This window comes from Haliotis rubra, unplaced genomic scaffold (assembly GCF_003918875.1).
Source record: "Haliotis rubra isolate DU_JTF1 unplaced genomic scaffold, ASM391887v1 Scf15, whole genome shotgun sequence".
Lineage (NCBI taxonomy): Eukaryota > Metazoa > Mollusca > Gastropoda > Lepetellida > Haliotidae > Haliotis > Haliotis rubra.
Window position 1 is genome coordinate 1,003,532 of NW_025765447.1, and position 16,209 is coordinate 1,019,740.

The 16,209-nt window shown below is 40.6% G+C and overlaps 1 protein-coding gene across 1 annotated transcript in view; it reads left to right on the top strand.

Annotated features, from left to right (window-relative positions):
• The first annotated feature begins 2,981 nt into the window (after nucleotides 1-2,981).
• LOC124270142 (sulfoquinovosidase-like) overlaps nucleotides 2,982-16,209 on the top strand; it is a 50,856-nt gene continuing 37,628 nt past the window's right edge. The window contains exons 1-2 of the mRNA XM_046705167.1: nucleotides 2,982-2,994; nucleotides 6,950-7,016. The gene's annotated coding sequence lies outside the window, so the exon portion shown is untranslated. The remainder of the gene's footprint in view (nucleotides 2,995-6,949; nucleotides 7,017-16,209) is intronic.

Sequence of the window (16,209 nt, forward strand, 5' to 3'; positions counted from 1 at the left end):
ACAGAGACAAGCATCTGGTGTTGACTGTGGGATACACTCTCGGAGCCCATCGTCTCCAGTACCAACAGCATCACAGCTGGAGGGTACAGAGACAAGCATCTGGTGTTGACTGTGGGATACACTCTCAGAGCCCATCGTCTCCAGTACCAACAGCATCACAGCTGGAGGGGTACAGAGACAAGCATCTGGTGTTGACTGTGGGATACACTCTCGGAGCCCATCGTCTCCAGTACCAACAGCATCACAGCTGGAGGGGGTACAGAGACAAGCATCTGGTGTTGACTGTGGGATACACTCTCGGAGCCCATCGTTTCGAGTGCCAACAGCATCACAGCTGGAGGGGGTACAGAGACAAGCATCTGGTGTTGACTGTGAGATACACTCTCGGAGCCCATCGTCTCCAGTACCAACAGCATCACAGCTGGAGGGGGTACAGAGACAAGCATCTGGTGTTGACTGTGGGATACACTCTCGGAGCCCATCGTCTCCAGTACCAACAGCATCACAGCTGGAGGGGGTACAGAGACAAGCATCTGGTGTTGACTGTGGGATACACTCTCGGAGCCCATCGTCTCCAGTACCAACAGCATCACAGCTGGAGGGGGTACAGAGACAAGCATCTGGTGTTGACTGTGAGATACACTCTCGGAGCCCATCGTCTCCAGTACCAACAGCATCACAGCTGGAGGGGGCACAGAGACAAGCATCTGGTGTTGACTGTGGGATACACTCTCGGAGCCTATCGTTTCGAGTGCCAACAGCATCACAGCTGGAGGGGGTACAGAGACAAGCATCTGGTGTTGACTGTGAGATACACTCTCGGAGCCCATCGTCTCCAGTACCAACAGCATCACAGCTGGAGGGGGTACTCTCGGAGCCCATCGTCTCCAGTACCAACAGCATCACAGCTGGAGGGGGTACAGAGACAAGCATCTGGTGTTGACTGTGAGATACACTCTCGGAGCCCATCGTCACCAGTACCAACAGCATCACAGCTGGAGGGGGTACAGTGACAAGCATCTGGTGTTGACTGCGGGATACACTCTCGGAGCCCATCGTCTCCAGTACCAACAGCATCACAGCTGGAGGGGGTACAGAGACAAGCATCTGGTGTTGACTGTGGGATACACTCTCGGAGCCCATCGTCTCCAGTACCAACAGCATCACAGCTGGAGGGGGTACAGAGACAAGCATCTGGTGTTGACTGTGGGATACACTCTCGGAACCCATCGTCTCCAGTACCAACAGCATCACAGCTGGAGGGGGTACAGAGACAAGTATCTGGTGTTGACTGTGGGATACACTCTCGGAACCCATCGTCTCCAGTACCACCAGCGCCATAGAAGAGGGAACGTTTATGTTACCATATTTAGAGAGGGCCAGGTTCAAACACGTCTACGTTTCGCTTTAAAAAGGATTGAATTACAATTTTATTAAACTGATCTCATTTCCGAAATATCGACTCTGCTATGCTGACAATGGAACAGAATCCACTGTAAATATTCCATGAAATGAGAAAATTTATTCAAACACATAGAATTACAAAATATCCACAAAACTCTGTTAATTTTACGTAGGATGTAGTTGAGGCGAAAATTCACTTTCGCGAGAAGAAGTCCTCACCAACGCTCTATCAAGATAGAAGCGCTGATATTAAGTTAAAGATTATGGCTTATCAATTGTTGTTGTTTATGAGTGAGGGAGTATGGTTTTAAGCCGCTTTTAGCAATATTCCAGAAATATCTTGGCGGGGAACACCAGGAATAGGTTAACACATCGTGCACAAAAGAATCATCGAACCCGTGCGCTCGGCGTGATGAGCGGATGATTTAAACACTGCCCAAGTGTCGTTTACGAATATGTGGGTTGGCGTATCTCAGTGCGATTTAGTAACGATCAATGATAAACAGATACTGTACACGTTCGAAGTTCACCATGGATCCAAATAGGTAGCTGCCAAACGTAGATGAGTGAAGGCAAGGCGCGCGTCCTCCTTAAAACAGTTTTTAAAGAACCCCCTTGCGTGCCAAACAAGCGAACGGAAGCTCTAACCATACCCTTGCAGCAAGCTCTGGGTATTTAATAGGTTCTGGTTTCTCGATCCCAGCGTGACAATAGGCAAGGTTGTCTGTAATAAAACAAGATAACAGCTATTAGTAGTTTATTTCCAGCTACAGGTCGGACAATCGACTGCAATGTCAGACACGGAGGAGGTCTCGGATGCAGCATAAAAACACTGTGAAACAGGAACCTAAGCAACACTCCTCGGATTTCACTGGCGAAAACAACCTCTTTTCTGTCTAATGATGATTGCGGCGTAAAGCTTACATCACTCACTCACTCTAATGATGATCTTGTGGACATCATACAGTAAAGTACGTTTATAATATAAAGGGAGAGAGAGAGAGAGAGAGAGAGAGAGAGAGAGAGAGAGAGAGAGAGAGAGAGAGAGAGAGAGAGAGAGAGAGAGAGAGAGAGAGAGAGAGAGAGAGAGAGAGAGAGAGAGAGAGAGAGAGATCATGTTTGTCTTAACCAAATATTTTCTAATCGAATTTTTTATGAAACATGGTGAGAACATTGTTTCTGGTTTCTAGCTAGTTTTAGTTCAACGTGTCTTCTCTTTGTGTGTATTTTGTGCGTGGTTGGAGAGAATAGGTGGGGAGAGTATAGAGAGAGTCGGAAAAAAATCTATCTAGTTGACGTATATATAGCCTGTAAATTGAATTATTTATCGCCAGCTATTCGGTTGAGACACCTTCATTTGAATTTTGTTCGAGCGTTACTACTATGCACAATGACTATCCACAACGCCTAGCACAAAAATCCAGGTCACAAAAGCACCTCTTTACTCAGAGCGTCGACGTGGAGGAGATCGTTTGCGTGTTTGATGATTCCATATGTGCACATTCCATCAACCAGTGCTCTTGATATGTGATATGCTGAAACATAGAAGTGCAGTGGCATATTTGTCACGCCAGCGCTCGAAATCGACAGATATCTTTCCTCAAGCTCTGAATATCTGCCTGCCGACAGGTTTGTGTTACAGCTGTCGAAGGACATGAAGTAAGACGGCTTATCGTATGACTTATGTGCAAAGTAGCCTCGTTATACTGCCACATTTCTGGTACATGTCTATACTACTAATGGTACAACATTCGTACTAGGCTTCAAATGATAGTACTAAAGTCACAGAATTAATTAGCAAAGGTGAGTTTAGAAGCTTGTCAATGACTTGGCGTTATATTGAAGTTTAGGGCCCGTTTGGGGTTCAGAGTCAGTGATATCGTAGGTGTTCTCATAGACATAGTCCTCTTCTCCGACACAGATTTTAGCGATTTATTGTAATACTATGTATTTGATGAAAATTACATAGGCGGATCCAGAGGGAGGGTGTAGGGGTGCGCACCCCCTTGTTTTCCTGAAATTTTATTAAATGACCATTGAAACGCTCGTGAAAATGAAGTGTGCAACCCCACACACACACCCCTCCCTTTCTCAATAGTGTGCACCCACCCCCCTTTCTCAAAAAGCTGTGTCCGCTCCTGCATTAGATACACGCTGTTTATATCCTTTGGCGTAAAATCAGATAATGGGTTTGTCGTCACAAATTATTGATTTTACTTACATTGGTACCATGCAATGTCATTATGCAATGGACCCGTGAAGATCCGGGTTAGAAAATTGATCTTCTGTAACCCATGCTTGTCGTAAGAGGCGACTGACGGGATCGGGTGGTTAGGCTCGCTGACTTGGTTGACACATGTCCTCGGTTCCCAATTGCGAATATCGATGCTCATGCTGTTGATCACGGGATTGTCTGGTCCAGACTCGATTATTTACAGACAGCTGCCATATTGCTGGAATATTGCTGAGTGTGGCGTAAAACTAAACCCACTCACTCACTCATTATGCAATGGAGGGGTTGGGGGTTAGCAACATGACTGAACGTCTTGGGGCACGTCTACTGATCAGTGTCAGTGCTTGTGATATTATGTGAGCTTCCGACACAGCGTCACGGATGGGTGGAGCTTGAGAATCACAGGACATGAGTGGGTTGAGTTAGTGACATGTTGAAGAAATAGTGATTCTGACATAGGGGGCACGATAGGTGGAGATTCTGTCATAGGGGACGAAGAAATAAACCAAATTTCATTAGATTTTTAATCCAAGCGATGCGGTTCGCAAAAGAGGGTTCAACATGGGAAAGGCAGAATTTCTGCAAATCCATCATTCTGCTATTCATTGATGATCTCACAGAAACAGTTTTTAGTATCCCAGAGAACAATTTCATCGTGTCCCTAAGAGAGAAGCAGTTTTTAGTATCCTAGAGAACAATGACATCTTGTCCCTCAGACAGAAGCACTTTTTAGTATCCCAGAGAACAATTACTTCGTGTCCCTAAGAGAGAAGCAGTTTTTAGCATCATAGAGAAAAATTACATCGTGTCCCTTTGAGAGAAACAGGTTTTAGTTTCCCAGAGAACAATTACATCGTGTCCCTCAAAAGAGAAGAAGCAAAAGAACAATTTATCGTGTCCCTAAAAAATGCACTTTTAGTAAATGAACAATTACATCGTGTCCCTCAAACAGAAGAAGTTTTAATATCCAAAGAACAATTACATCGTGTCCCTACAAACAGAAGCACTTTTAGTATCCAAAATGAACAATTACATCGTGTCCCTCAAACAGATGCAGTTTTAGTATCCAAAAGTACAATTACATCGTGTCCCTCAAACAGAAGCACTTTTAGTATCCAAAAGAACAATTATATCGTGTCCCTCAAACAGAAGCACTTTTAGTATCAAAATGAACAATTACGTCGTGTCCCCCAAACAGAAGCACTTTTAGTATCCAAAAGAACAATTACATCGTGTCCCTCAAATAGAAGCACTTTTAGTATCCAAAAGAACAATTACATCGTGTCCCTCAAACAGATGCAGTTTTAGTATCCAAATGAACAATTACATCGTGTCCCTCAAACAGAAGCACTTTTAGTATCAAAAAGAACAATTACATCGTGTCCCTTTGAGAGAAACAGGTTTTAGTATCCCAGATAACAATTACACTGTGTCCCTCAAACAGAACCACTTTTAGTATCCAAATGAGCAATTATATCGTGTCCCTCAAACAGAAGCACTTTTAGTATCAAAATGAACAATTACGTCGTGTCCCTCAAACAGTAGCGGGGCGATGGGGTAGTCGCGTGGTTAAAGCGTTGGCTCGTCACGCCGAAGACCCGGGTTCGAATCCCCACATGCGTACAATGTGTGAGGCCCATTTCTGGTGTCCCCCGCCGTGATGTTGTTGGAATATTGCTAAAAGCGGCGTAAAACCAAACTCAGTCAGTCAGTCAGTCAAACAGAAGCACTTTTAGTATCCAAAAGAACAATTACATCGTGTCCCTCAAACAGAAGAACTTTTAGTATCCAAAAGAACAATTACATCGTGTCCCTCAAACAGAAGCAGTTTTAGTATCAAAAAGAACAATTACATCGTGTCCCTCAAAGAGAAACAGTTTTAGTATCCCAAAGAAGAATTTCATCGTTTAATCTAACAGAAACAGTTTATGTGTCAAAATGAAGCATTATGTTTTGTTCCTCAGCTTAAAGCAATAAAGTAGTTAGAATGAGTATGGTTATATGCTGCTTTTAGAAATATATCAAGGTGATGGACACAAGAAAAGGGCTTCACAAGCTGCACAGCGCTGGGGAATAGAGCCCGTTTTCAGCGTGGGTTATATCCACAAGGGTGCACCAGTGTATGCTATTGAGTTGATCGTACAATGCACTAGAGGCCAGGTCAATGTTTTCCTGTTATATAGCAGGACTATACCTTTACCCTTTGTCATGATATTCCAGACAGGTCGAAAGTCAGGTCGCGATAAGATATTGAACACGATAAGAAACATTTCATGGTCCAGCAGACAAAGTCCATCATCAGGAGGAGCGAATGCCGGGTTAGTAGTAGTAAATGCGTTTTGATACCGTACGTACATACTGGCAGTAACTAGTATTTTAAATTAGACCCGCATAAAGCGTTTAGCAATTTGCAGCGTTTCAGTACCTAACGGTTGGATAGTGAGTGAGTTTAGTTTTACGCCGCTTTTAGAATATTCCAGCAATATCATGGCAGGGGACACCAGATATGGGCTTCTCACATTGTACTCTTGTGGGGTATCGAACCCGGGTCTTCGGCGTGACGAGTGAACGCTTTAACCACTAGGCTACCCCACCTCCCCTAAAGGCCGGATAGATGTATCGTGGTACACTTAATTGGGATATATAGAATATTCGATTAAACGATACATTCGCATTTCAAACATCCGTCAAATCAGACCATCCGATCCTTGACATCTCGACACACGACCTCTTGCCACCAGAAAGCCATCAAGATCCGGGTTTTGGGCGTTGTAGCCTAGTGGTTGAAGCGTTCGCGCAGAACCATGTACGGGTACAATGAGTGAAGCCCATTTCAGGTGTCCCTTGCCTTGATATTGCTGGAATATTGCTAAAAGCGGTGTAACATAAAACTCACTCAGTCAGTCAGTCTTTCCGCCAGCATAGGGTGCTCTGGACCATTTCTGGACTGTTTGTATGAATGCGTTTGAATGCGATTGAATGCGCTTGAATGCCGCATCATTGACCTCTCAACCATTCACAGCGTTTGTTTGCTTTCAGATGACCTAGAAGAGCGGTTCAGTTATATCGCAGCATGTCGTCTCAAATGCATCGAAGAGTTTTACCTTGAACCAGTTCACCACCTGTGTTCTACTTTCAAGATCTCTGCACCGCCCGACCTGATAGTGACAAAACCCCAGTGCTTTCTGTGTTCTAATGACCGTGTGTTAACACATATATAGTTAGTAGGCCAGTACGCCTTGACCATTGACAGCTGACCTATTTGATAAGACGTGATATGGCGATTTACTCTAGATTCATCTCCCCATCCAGAATCAGCTGAGTAGGACACTCCGTGACACTGTATGTGACACCGAACACCGACGTAACGCGGAGGCAGGTGAGTTCTTTTAAAACAGCCCTTGCTTTGTTAGAATATTATGTCATTCATCAGACTTTCGAATTCGTATTGTATAGATATAGGAACTGTATCCAGCATATCACTGTACCTACATGCACAGTATGTGGTGTTGCATAGAATTGTAGTCCATTGCCTGTCCCGGACTCTTGAATTTGCTGAAATACTCGAATCATCTTTCGCGTTTATTTAAGTTTTTATTTTTATATAATTTGGATAAGGGAGGTAACTGATGAGATTCAGATATCTGGAAATTCGTTTATCCGTACAATATGTGGGAACACGAGAGTCCAGATAAGCGAGGTTCGCTATTGGTTTGCATAGTGGTTTAAACTATCGCTTGTTATGAGTGAATGAGTTTAGTTTTACGCCGCACTCAGTAATATTCCAGCGCAATTGGGAACCGATGACATGTGTCAACCAAGTCAGCGAGCCTGACCACCCGATCCCGTTAGTCGTCTCTTACGACAAGCATGGGTTGCTGAAGATCAATATTCTAACCCGGACCTTCACGGGTGTCGCTTGTTATGGCGAAGGTGAATTGGTTGATGGCCATTTAACACACAGAGCGTTCCTTACATAATATTCCATTATTAGTCAGAAGTGTTGATAATGAATTCCAGCAAAGTTTGGGCAGGAATAAGCTACTGCAACCGTGTATACAAAAACATTGTTCACCACAGTCAGTATGAAAAGGAGGTAATCGCCAACTCAGGATTTACCCACTGTGACGTCATGATAATTTCAGTAAACATATCAACGGTTTACAACGGAAATCAATGCTAACATTTCGCGTTATTGGTAATTCGTTATTCGTTCCAGATCTATATCTAAATTCATTACACATCAATTATATCGAATGTTTAATTTGTCGGCTCTTGTTGACGTATGACATAAACATCGTTTATCGTTTCTGCACAATGTACTTACTCAAGCAATACACTGTAACGTCACGTACGACAGGCAAATTATCATATATAACACAAACACACATGCACACACGTTCACACACATATATTGTATATACATTTATATATGTGTGTGTACGTGTGTGTGCGTGTGTTTGTGTTTATATATACTCATGCCAATAATGGTTGTCACCCCTTCAATTTTTAATTGGGGGGGGGTGGGGAGGGGGTGACAACCATTATTGGCATGAGTATATATAAGCATGTGAGCAGTAAATACACATGAGCATCACGCCATATTATCAACATTGTTTCTATATGGATCACTGACTTCATATCATGCATAGCCTATCAATATATATGTAAATATATAACCCAGTTTACCTCATCAATGTATAATACACACCATGAATACCGCGCATCATGTGCATTCAGCTGTCAGCTGTCAGTCTTGTCTGATGACCGACAGAAATCAACACGTTTAAATACATGTATTAACGTTTTTGTCTGGGACAACTAGAAGCCAGGCATTACGGGTGAGTGATATAGAATTTAACGTCACATTGTATTGTATTTGCCCTGTACGACATGGGTGTAGCATCTCATATTGTAGGACATTTAATGTGCCATTCTGAACAGGTACATGATGTTTCATAAATACTGATTATTGATTATTTCTTATGTACAAATGTTGTATTACATAGTGTTGTATTATTGCATAGATGTCTGTTGTGCAGATATCTCTCGCTGTATTGATAGATGTCCAGGGTGTTGTATTACATAGTGTTGTATTATTGCATAGATGTCTGTTGTGCAGATATCTCTCGCTGTATTGATAGATGTCCAGGGTGTTGTATTACATAGTGTTGTATTATTGCATAGATGTCTGTTTTGCAGATATCTCTCGCTGTATTGATAGATGTCCAGGGTGTTGTATTACATAGTGTTGTATTATTGCATAGATGTCTGTTTTGCAGATATCTCTCGCTGTATTGATAGATGTCCAGGGTGTTGTATTACATAGTGTTGTATTATTGCATAGATGTCTGTTGTGCAGATATCTCTCGCTGTATTGATAGATGTCCAGGGTGTTGTATTACATAGTGTTGTATTATTGCATAGATGTGTGTTGTGCAGATATCTCTCGCTGTATTGATAGATGTCCAGGGTGTTGTATTACATAGTGTGTATTATTGCATAGATGTGTGTTGTGCAGATATCTCTCGCTGTATTGATAGATATCCAGGGTGTTGTATAATATTGTTACATCATCGTGATAAAAAACAACTACCGCAGTGTATTGTACACGGAAAGATGCAAGACGTCGAGTCGTTCATAATTGAAGGGGCGGTGGGGTTACCTAGTGGTTAAAACGCGCTCTCTCTCTCTCTCTCTCTCTCTCTCTCTCTCTCTCTCTCTCTCTCTCTCTCTCTCTCTCTCTCTCTCTCTCTCTCTCTCTCTCTCTCTCTCTCTCTCTCTCTCTCTCTCTTATAAACTCTTTACTCTCTCTGTCCACAAGGTTTTCATTATGTGAGTGAGTGATTCGCTTTACTATGGTCCATATAACCTCATTAACGTCACTTTTCGCCAACGTCACCACAGGTGGTAATCGACGTTACGTGTTTTAACTGCATCCGAGGGGGACGTGGGGGGAGTTTTCAAAGTTTACCACTGTTTTTGTGTCTGAGGTGTCCTTTGGAATATCGTGAATTTAAGCCATGGGCATGCGAGAATAGGATTACATCTGGAGGTCAATAGTGTAACGTTACAAGATACATATACGCTAAGTTAAACAAGGGTAAGCGATATACACGATAAACGTACGTAATATTGACACTTGTGTTTGAACAAGCCGGTACGGTTCGCCTGACCTCGTTCTGTATGTGTTCCTTTGTGACCCCGGTGACATGTGGCTGTTATCGCATATAGGAGCCATCTTTTAGTGGGTGTGTCACGGTGAGACATGACTGACAAGGTCAAACATTAAAACTCACATTTGTATGATTTTTTGAAATAAAAATAGATAAATGTGATCGCCGAAATGTGTAGATCTAAAGTCTTATACAATATTTGCTAATAAGCACTATTTCACACAACATAATAAATGCATTTCTCTCAATATTTTAAATACTACCAATCAGCCCTCAGGGAAGCTACCATATAATTTATTCCAAAAACAATTGACCTATTAAGATATTAAACTAAAAAGTTCGAATGAATAAATGCAGCGTAGCAATAAACCGACTCTCGTGCTCTCTACCGGCTGAACATTATTTCATGCGAACCCGCGTGCGACAGGCTTCCATGTACGGAGCAATTGTTTACATTCCATATATGGCAAGTGTTCTCTGTTTGAAAGCTGTTCGCCTCGCAGTTTCAATTATCGATTTCAGACAAGCCGTAAGGGATAATAACCTCTAAAGTCTTTTATTGCATCAATAGGAAGCTAAAGTGAGTGCATACATTTGTATGTCCCAATATATATCATATAGGCCAAAATATTGTCAGGGTAGTCACAGATGACAAAAGTTCAAATTCCCTCACTTTTCCCTGACCAATTTGATTTTCAGCTGATCAAAATTAGAAGAAAACAAATACAATTTTGCCCCCAACCTCCTCTACAGCCGATCTTCCACCCATCTTACTTAAGACAAAGTGAAATCTTACGACAAAGTTATCACATGTAATCAAACAAATACAGAGATCCATCTAACATCAAGATGAAGTGTATGACCCAGAAATATTACCTCTGGCAAACTCTGACATAAGAGTTTTCAACATTGATATAACATATGAACTTCAACATTAGAACTGAACAAACCAACTACTTGTCAGTGTCTCATACTCAGATGTCTAACTGAAGATCAACACTGGATGGATGATTATCTTGATAAACTCATCTCAACATTAACAACTAAACAAACCAACTCCTTGTCAGTGTCTCATACTCAGATGTCTAACTGAAGATCAACACGGGATGACTGATTATCATGATAAACTCATCTCAACATTAACAACTAAACAAACCAACTCCTTGTCAGTGTCTCATACTGAGATGTCTAACTGAAGATCAACACGGGATGACTGATTATCATGATAAACTCATCTCAACATTAACAACTAAACAAACCAACTCCTTGTCAGTGTCTCATACTGAGCTGTCTAACTGAAGATCAACACTGGATGACTGATTATCATGATAAACTCATCTCAACATTAACAACTAAACAAACCAACTCCTTTGCCAGTGTCTCATACTGAGCTGTCTAACTGAAGATCAACACTGGATGACTGATTATCATGATAAACTCATCTCAACATTAACAACTAAACAAACCAACTCCTTGTCAGTGTCTCATACTGAGCTGTCTAACTGAAGATCAACACTGGATGACTGATTATCATGATAAACTCATCTCAACATTAACAACTAAACAAACCAACTCCTTGCCAGTGTCTCATACTGAGCTGTCTAACTGAAGATCAACACTGGATGACTGATTATCATGATAAACTCATCTCAACATTAACAACTAAACAAACCAACTCCTTGTCAGTGTCTCATACTGAGCTGTCTAACTGAAGATCAACACGGGATGACTGATTATCATGATAAACTCATCTCAACATTAACAACTAAACAAACCAACTCCTTGTCAGTGTCTCATACTGAGCTGTCTAACTGAAGATCAACACGGGATGAATGATTATCATGAAAAACTCATCTCAATATTAACAACTAAACAAACCAACTACTTGTCAGTGTCTCATACTGAGCTGTCTAACTGAAGATCAACACTGGATGACTGATTATCATGATAAACTCATCTCAACATTAACAACTAAACAAACCAACTCTCTTTGTCAGAGTCTCATACTGAGCTGTCTAACTGAAGATCAACACTGGATGACTGATTATCATGATAAACTCATCTCAACATTAACAACTAAACAAACCAACTCCTTGCCAGAGTCTCATACTGAGTTGTCTAACTGAAGATCAACACTGGATGACTGATTATCATGATAAACTCATCTCAACATTAACAACTAAACAAACCAACTCCTTGTCAGTGTCTCATACTGAGATGTCTAACTGAAGATCAACACGGGATGACTGATTATCATGATAAACTCATCTCAACATTAACAACTAAACAAACCAACTCCTTGTCAGTGTCTCATACTCCAGTTGTCTAACTGAAGATCAACACTGGATGACTGATTATCATGATAAACTCATCTCAACATTAACAACTAAACAAACCAACTCCTTGTCAGTGTCTCATACTGAGCTGTCTAACTGAAGATCAACACTGGATGACTGATTATCATGATAAACTCATCTCAACATTAACAACTAAACAAACCAACTCCTTGCCAGAGTCTCATACTGAGCTGTCTAACTGAAGATCAACACTGGATGACTGATTATCATGATAAACTCATCTCAACATTAACAACTAAACAAACCAACTCCTTGTCAGTGTCTCATACTGAGCTGTCTAACTGAAGATCAACACTGGATGACTGATTATCATGATAAACTCATCTCAACATTAACAACTAAACAAACCAACTCCTTGTCAGTGTCTCATACTGAGATGTCTAACTGAAGATCAACACGGGATGACTGATTATCATGATAAACTCATCTCAACATTAACAACTAAACAAACCAACTCCTTGCCAGTGTCTCATACTGAGCTGTCTAACTGAAGATCAACACTGGATGACTGATTATCATGAAAACTCATCTCAACATTAACAACTAAACAAACCAACTCCTTGCCAGTGTCTCATACTGAGCTGTCTAACTGAAGATCAACACGGGATGACTGATTATCATGATAAACTCATCTCAACATTAACAACTAAACAAACCAACTCCTTGCCAGTGTCTCATACTGAGTTGTCTAACTGAAGATCAACACTGGATGACTGATTATCATGATAAACTCATCTCAATATTAACAACTAAACAAACCAACTACTTGTCAGTGTCTCATACTGAGATGTCTAACTGAAGATCAACACGGGATGACTGATTATCATGATAAACTCATCTCAACATTAACAACTAAACAAACCAACTCCTTGCCAGAGTCTCATACTGAGCTGTCTAACTGAAGATCAACACTGGATGACTGATTATCATGATAAACTCATCTCAACATTAACAACTAAACACACCAACTCCTTGTCAGTGTCTCATACTGAGATGTCTAACTGAAGATCAACACGGGATGACTGATTATCATGATAAACTCATCTCAACATTAACAACTAAACAAACCAACTCCTTGTCAGTGTCTCATACTGAGCTGTCTAACTGAAGATCAACACTGGATGACTGATTATCATGATAAACTCATCTCAACATTAACAACTAAACAAACCAACTCCTTGTCAGTGTCTCATACTGAGCTGTCTAACTGAAGATCAACACTGGATGACTGATTATCATGATAAACTCATCTCAACATTAACAACTAAACAAACCAACTCCTTGCCAGTGTCTCATACTGAGCTGTCTAACTGAAGATCAACACTGGATGACTGATTATCATGATAAACTCATCTCAACATTAACAACTAAACAAACCAACTCCTTGTCAGTGTCTCATACTGAGCTGTCTAACTGAAGATCAACACGGGATGACTGATTATCATGATAAACTCATCTCAACATTAACAACTAAACAAACCAACTCCTTGTCAGTGTCTCATACTGAGCTGTCTAACTGAAGATCAACACTGGATGACTGATTATCATGATAAACTCATCTCAACATTAACAACTAAACAAACCAACTCCTTGCCAGTGTCTCATACTGAGCTGTCTAACTGAAGATCAACACTGGATGACTGATTATCATGATAAACTCATCTCAACATTAACAACTAAACAAACCAACTCCTTGTCAGTGTCTCATACTGAGCTGTCTAACTGAAGATCAACACGGGATGACTGATTATCATGATAAACTCATCTCAACATTAACAACTAAACAAACCAACTCCTTGTCAGTGTCTCATACTGAGTTGTCTAACTGAAGATCAACACTGGATGACTGATTATCATGATAAACTCATCTCAACATTAACAACTAAACAAACCAACTCCTTGTCAGTGTCTCATACTGAGATGTCTAACTGAAGATCAACACGGGATGACTGATTATCTTGATAAACTCATCTCAACATTAACAACTAAACAAACCAACTCCTTGTCAGTGTCTCATACTCAGATGTCTAACTGAAGATCAACACGGATGACTGATTATCTTGATAAACTCATCTCAACATTAACAACTAAACAAACCAACTCCTTGTTGAGTGTCTCATACTGAGATGTCTAACTGAAGATCAACACTGGATGACTGATTATCATGATAAACTCATCTCAACATTAACAACTAAACAAACCAACTCCTTGTCAGTGTCTCATACTGAGCTGTCTAACTGAAGATCAACACGGGATGACTGATTATCTTGATAAACTCATCTCAACATTAACAACTAAACAAACCAACTACTTGTCAGTGTCTCATACTCAGATGTCTAACTGAAGATCAACACTGGATGACTGATTATCATGATAAACTCATCTCATCATTAACAACTAAACAAACCAACTCCTTGTGAGAGTGTCTCATACTGAGCTGTCTAACTGAAGATCAACACGGGATGACTGATTATCATGATAAACTCATCTCAACATTAACAACTAAACAAACCAACTCCTTGTCAGTGTCTCATACTCAGATGTCTAACTGAAGATCAACACGGGATGACTGATTATCTTGATAAACTCATCTCAACATTAACAACTAAACAAACCAACTCCTTGTCAGTGTGTCTCATACTGAGCTGTCTAACTGAAGATCAACACTGGATGAATGATTATCTTGATAAACTCATCTCAACATTAACAACTAAACAAACCAACTCCTTGTCAGTGTCTCATACTGAGCTGTCTAACTGAAGATCAACACGGGATGACTGATTATCATGATAAACTCATCTCAACATTAACAACTAAACAAACCAACTACTTGTTAGTGTCTCATACTGAGCTGTCTAACTGAAGATCAACACGGATGACTGATTATCATGATAAACTCATCTCAACATTAACAACTAAACAAACCAACTCCTTGTCAGTGTCTCATACTGAGCTGTCTAACTGAAGATCAACACGGGATGACTGATTATCATGATAAACTCATCTCAACATTAACAACTAAACAAACCAACTCCTTGTCAGTGTCTCATACTCAGATGTCTAACTGAAGATCAACACGGGATGACTGATTATCTTGATAAACTCATCTCAACATTAACAACTAAACAAACCAACTCCTTGTCAGTGTCTCATACTGAGATGTCTAACTGAAGATCAGCACGGGATGACTGATTATCATGATAAACTCATCTCAACATTAACAAATAAACAAACCAACTACTTGTCAGTGTCTCATACTGAGCTGTCTAACTGAAGATCAACACGGGATGACTGATTATCTTGATAAACTCATCTCAACATTAACAACTAAACAAACCAACTACTTGTCAGTGTCTCATACTGAGATGTCTAACTGAAGATCAACACTGGATGACTGATTATCATGATAAACTCATCTCAACATTAACAACTAAACAAACCAACTCCTTGTCAGTGTCTCATACTGAGCTGTCTAACTGAAGATCAACACGGGATGACTGATTATCATGATAAACTCATCTCAACATTAACAACTAAACAAACCAACTCCTTGTCAGTGTCTCATACTCAGATGTCTAACTGAAGATCAACACGGGATGACTGATTATCTTGATAAACTCATCTCAACATTAACAACTAAACAAACCAACTCCTTGTCAGTGTCTCATACTCAGCTGTCTAACTGAAGATCAACACTGGATGACTGATTATCATGATAAACTCATCTCAACATTAACAACTAAACAAACCAACTCCTTGTCAGTGTCTCATACTGAGCTGTCTAACTGAAGATCAACACGGGATGACTGATTATCATGATAAACTCATCTCAACATTAACAACTAAACAAACCAACTCCTTGTCAGTGTCTCATACTGAGCTGTCTAACTGAAGATCAACACTGGATGACTGATTATCATGATAAACTCATCTCAACATTAACAACTAAACAAACCAACTCCTTGTCAGTGTCTCATACTGAGCTGTCTAACTGAAGATCAACACGGGATGACTGATTATCATGATAAACTCATCTCAA